The sequence below is a fragment of the Silene latifolia genome, chromosome 4 (genome assembly GCF_048544455.1).
Source record: "Silene latifolia isolate original U9 population chromosome 4, ASM4854445v1, whole genome shotgun sequence".
Classification (NCBI taxonomy): domain Eukaryota; kingdom Viridiplantae; phylum Streptophyta; class Magnoliopsida; order Caryophyllales; family Caryophyllaceae; genus Silene; species Silene latifolia.
The window spans coordinates 4,880,369-4,886,368 of NC_133529.1; positions in this window are offsets into that span (position 1 = coordinate 4,880,369).

Consider the following 6,000-nt stretch of genomic DNA (forward strand, 5'->3'; position numbering starts at 1 on the left):
GAGCAATTAAAATGGAATGAGACTAGACATAAGAATCTTAACAATCCTGATAAAGACGTGTCAGTTAGAAATACAACTAGTAATGAAGAAATTTGGTGGGAGAAACCAAAAAATGGGTTTTTAAAGCTAAATTTTGACGGATCAAAAATAGATGTTAATAAAGTTGCTTTAGGATATTGTATAAGAGATCATAATGGTAAAGTCATTAGGATATTGTATAAGAGATCATAATGGTAAAGTCGTTTTGCTAGGAGCAAAAAAATGCAGATCTAACAGTATTCTTATTGCTAAAACTTTCTCTTTTAAAAGAGTTATTTTAGCAAATTGTAGAAGGTGATAATTTATGTATTGTCAACTCAATCCCTAATACTTGACAAATTATTTGGAAAATTTCTAGTATTGTCAAAGATATAAAATTAGATCTTCAATTTTTTGAAAAAGTGATAATTAAACATTGCTTTCGTGAAGCCAACAAAGTTGTCGACTTTATGCCTTCTATTGAACTGAATGTCCAACTCTTTCGAGATGGTTTGAAAGTCGATGACTTTACTTCTATCATTCGAAAGGATGAGATATGTTGCCTTCAATCTAGTTCTATTGAATAAAAAAACAATTAAAATGGACACAACTTGCTAATAATTTCCTCATGTGAGCGTTGAACATCAAATGTCTCAATCAAACAATTTAAATGGGAAGTCCCTCTCGGATACTTTATCACAAAACTCGGATTCTACACCGTACAACATATACAACTGGTTGTATAATCCATGAATTGTTATTCCACCCTCCGATCGACCCTGTTTGCTTCAGTTGAAAATATGAAAACATATAAATATCTCAATTCTCAATACTAAGCAAAAATCTTACATTCTTCAAAACCCACCCAACCAATACTACTACTACTACAACCAGAAGTATCTTAGAAAATACATTAGTGATGCAGCAAGTAGTCTCTGTTAGTTCTGCGACGGAGTGCGACAATGATGCAACCCTATTACCTCCGCCGCCACTTCATCACGGCCGTCTTATAATTTCAAGAGTTGTCACTCTTTTTCTCCGTTACGTATCCGTGTTTCGATTTCCATGGTTTCAGAGCTGTACATATTCACTCTGGCCAATAAGGGGCTCAGCACGTCCTCCCGCTGCTAACCAGGTAATGCAAAACATATTCGTATCCGTTTTTAGTTGCTCCGTATTATGTATGTTTATTGGCTGATTTGTCCCCAACTCAACTCGGCCGAGTCGACGAGTTGTCCCACCTTCCCACCGAATTGACTCTGTCTGACTCGGCCACTCGGGTGATGACTCGGAGGTAGCGGGAAAAGAAAGGAAGTTTGGGGGAGAAGTCTGAGGTTGAAAACGCTCAAAGATGTAGTGGGCCTATTGGATCCGGTTCAAGCGGCCCATTACGTGATTGCGGCGGCCGAGCTCCATTTAAGGGTCCATGAATGGGTAAAGAAGGATGGATATGGTAAGGGTAATGGTGTTGTTCGGCCCGCTAATCGTGCTGTTGGGCCTCAGTTAAGGCCTTAAGGCCCAACATGTCCTAGTATCTTAATTATATAATCCCTCTTTATTCTACATAAACTTTCCTCTTTTCTTTTTATCTATTTACAATACATTCCTTATTTCCTTATTTAGTAAAGTTTTATATTTATTTTAATCACCTTACTCCACAACAATACCCCACTTTACCCCACAACAATACTTATTTTAATCAACTTACCAACAACAATACTTATTTTAATCCCCAACCCACAATAATACCCCACAATACCTTCCCTCTCTCCAATTAGCAAATCCCACTACAATATTTTACCTTATTTTAATATCTCCCCTTAATTCTAGTGTCCCATACAGGGGCGGCCAATAGAATTTGGAGGCCATATTCCAAAATTATATTTTGAGGCCCCGTTTCAAATCATTTTGCTTTGTATTGTTTGTACCTTTTTTTTCTTTGGGGGATAATTTAACAGAAAGCGGAAAAATAACAATTTTACCAATAAAGAGATTTTTGCTAATAAATGTGATAAAAAGAGTATTTATTTACATTACATGGATTGAGCGAAAACTCGTCTTTTCCTTAATATATAATGTTAGATGTGACACTAATTATAGCATGGGACGATCTTACACAGTGAATCGGTCTCATCATGTAGGGAAAAAAAAAAACTCAATTGTTAACATTAAATGAATAATCTCGTTATAAAAATGAACTATCTTACGGTTGAGACTTGAGATGTTTTATTTCAAAACTTGTGAAAATGTAAAAGTTAAAGTTTGACAATTAATTAATAAAATAAAAAATTCCACGGAGTTGCAACATAAATATTTTAGCCCACATTCCACAAGTTAATAAAGGAAGAAGGTGAGGCCCACAATAGCAAACCAAAATAAGTGGGAAAAAAAGTCACCCTAAAGAATCGATCGCGCAATCTCTTACAAAAACGAAAGAAACATTACCAGTGAACCAACTCCTACATAATGAATTATATTTGCAGATATACATTAATATTATGAGGCCCTTCTCTCAGTTGGGCCCCGGTTCAGCGAACCGAACTGAACACCCTACAGACCGCCCCTAGTCCATGAATAGGGAGGTTTATCTAGAATAACAGGGAGTATTAATTTATTTGTCTTTTATGTTATTTTTAGGAAAATTTCCGTAATCCGTCAATCTGAAATTTGCACTCTGTCTTAGATTCCCAAAACTTCAAATCGTGGCGCCTCCAGTAGCTCCGACACAACCAGAATTAGCACTCTACCACCTCCCCCCGATAGTCACGTCATAGCCATCGACGGATCACCAACAGATGGTTCAGTAACGGATGCAAGGTCGGGCACCAAGTGTCAGAAACACGGCATAAGCAAAGAAATATCAACGGTGACAAAACTTTTGTTCGCGATGTCAATGGGGTCAATTTTGTTGCACGCAAATGGTTCAAAAGAATATAATTCGGTAGAGGCAGGTGTTGAGAGAACAATTCATCTAATGGCAATAATATTGATGATTGTTGGGATATATATACGAGTTCATTGGCCTACGTCATCGAAATGGTTACAAACATTTGGACATTTTATGTCCTTGTTTTGTATGATCATCATCCACACACCTTTGCTTAAACTGCCTATTCCTTTCACTTGTTTCCTTCTACTTTTACTCTCTCTATTTCTCGTTTCAGCAAGTTACTTATCCGACTAGCACTGGTGCGCAACCAGAAATATTCTTCTAATCATTTTAGGCGTTCAAGAACATTAAATTTACTACTTACTCCGTACAAAACAGTATTTAGTCTTATGCAGTTATACGTATCACAATATGCATGTCCTCACCTCATAATATTTGAAGAAATATTTGTAATTTTGTAAATTTTTGTGGCCTCGCTATTTATTTATAGTGTTTACAAAGCTACTGCCTAATTAGCCTATGTAAAATCAAATACTCCATCTTGCATGTTTAAAGTTGTTGATTAATACAACCGTATCGACCCTTATGTCTCAACTTCTCAACACTAATAAGACCGTGATCATTAAAACCTACCGTGTTTGATATATCCTTGTCTCCACACTACCGGTATGGCGGTATATGTCCACCGGAATTCAAGATAAATCGAGTCATCGCCTTGTAGAAGGCCGGGGCTGGGGTGGCGAAGCTCTGCGGAGTTGGTATTGCTTTCATACATGGTTGCGACGAGGAATATCTAGTGATATGAATCGCAACTCAAAAGAGCAAGAAAAGTAGTTACGGCGGCGGAAAAAATACCAACTCAGAAGATCGTTTTATATATATTTACCAAGTTTTTTGTATACGCATATGCACAAATTCGTAAGTTAATATGCATGTCAACAATTGTGGTCGTGTACTCGTGTGGATACTATAATTAGTAAAGACTAAAGAGTATTATAATTTTTGTGTTTGATTACGTAGTTATTTATGCATGGTGTGGTCGTGTATCGTGTTGATAAGTAATTAATTTGAATTGTTTTCAAAACGGGGCTTAAACACAGACAAATTAGCGAATTGAGTTGAGTTTTAAATTAATTAACCAAAATGCGTAATAATTTCGCAAAAAAAAAAATTAACAATGAACATGGAATGACGGGGTAAAGAAATAGTGTATGGAGTTATAATTTCATAAATGACACAAAGCGCACGCGTGCATGGCAATAATGTCATTTCCCTTTTAAACAATGAACATGCAGTGACGGAGTAAAGATTTCTTGTTAGAAAGGTTGAAAAAAAAATTCAAAAGTTCAAAATTTTAACTAAAACAATTATCGAGGTTGGAACTCGTGGCCAAGAGATAATATGCCACATTGCCACTCAAAGTTTGTTCGTACAAAAAAATTCATGCAATTTTTTTTCCGGAAATAATATGCCACATTGCCACGGTATCCAAACTCGATTTTTTTTCCAAAGCGTATTTCTCGGAAATATAATCAATTTGAAAAAAAAAAAAAAGAATCATCATTTTCTCTACTCCTAAACATGAGTTATGGAAACTTAAAGTTTTCCGGTTCAATGAGTATTCCGTGCAAAGTGTCACATCTTAGGGGTGTCAAGTGAATTTTCTGCTGAATAAATTTGGGCAACATATTGGTAAGAGTTCTATTACTCAAACGGTGAAATTAAGGATTCGATTCTTACCCGTGATATAACACGATCATTTAAACTAAATTTAAATAAATTTAGGCGGATTTATTTTAAATAACTAGACTGGAATAAGGTACTATGCCCATAATAAAACAATGAAGGTTGAGTTAGGCCCAGTCCAAGAATCAATAAGTAGGCCAATGTTCAGCATCATATATGTGTTGAGCGTCCAAAACATAAACTGAACTAAATTGAGTCGAAAGAACTTGAACTGAATTGAAGATTCCTAACATGAACAGAGTTGTTGAGTTGAACTAAAGTGAGCTGAAGTTGTAAATTAGAAACTGAAACTAAGCCAAAAAATAGGACTTTAATGCCACTTTTTTACATAGGTTGGGGATTTAGACTTTAGAGTATAGTTTGACACTAAGCCAAAAAAAAACTGAAACTGAAACTGAATTTGTATTTCATATTTTTATTAATTTTTTATTTATAATTAAAAATTAATATAAAAGACGAATAACTTGTTGAGACAAATAAAATATTCGGAAATTTTCAATGTTACCCTTTAATTTTGTCAAATTTCCTATGGTACCCTTACTTTTAAAAATCCGCCCCTGGTACTTTTAAGGTTTCATTTTTGTGCCCATGGTACCCCTTAATGCAACGGACATTAATGGAACGTTAACTTTTGATAAGGTGGCAATAATTATTAAATTAAAAATTAATACAAAATATGAAATAAAAATAAAAGTTTGAGCATTTTCCATAGTACTGCCGTACTTTATACATTTTTCTCCAAATATCTCTAAGTTACAACAAAAGAAGTATCATCATTTTATGCCATTACAACTCAACACCCAAAAAATTATATGAAGAGATTATATAGAAAATGAATCATGACTTACTTGGCTATGTTAACTTGATAGAAGAAGCTAGACAACTGTTCATCATGACTATATAATTTAAAAGAAAGATTTGAGGAGTTAAGCTCTTTTATTTTAACATAAATTAGAATTATTAATTATTGTACATGTTGATATTAAGTAAGAGTAAATCGAAATGACACGTAGACTGATAAAAAATGACTTCCTTGTTAAGCTATTACCTTGCTTAAATACGGGATCTAGTGGGAAAATTGTACTCCCTCTTGTTCTACATAATTGTCTCATTGTTCAAATGACACAAGATTTAAGAAAATAAGTTAAATAATGTAAAGTATTGTGGTGGGTGAGGTAATTTGAGGGGGATAGTGATAGGGCGCCACCGGGTGACGCCCAAATTGGGTGCCACCCTCTCACAACCATTCTTAATTGAAGGGGTCCCACTCACCTCGCGGGGTATTATTGTGAGAGGAGTGATTAATAGTATTGTTGTGGGGTGTTTAAAATAAATATTGTTATGAG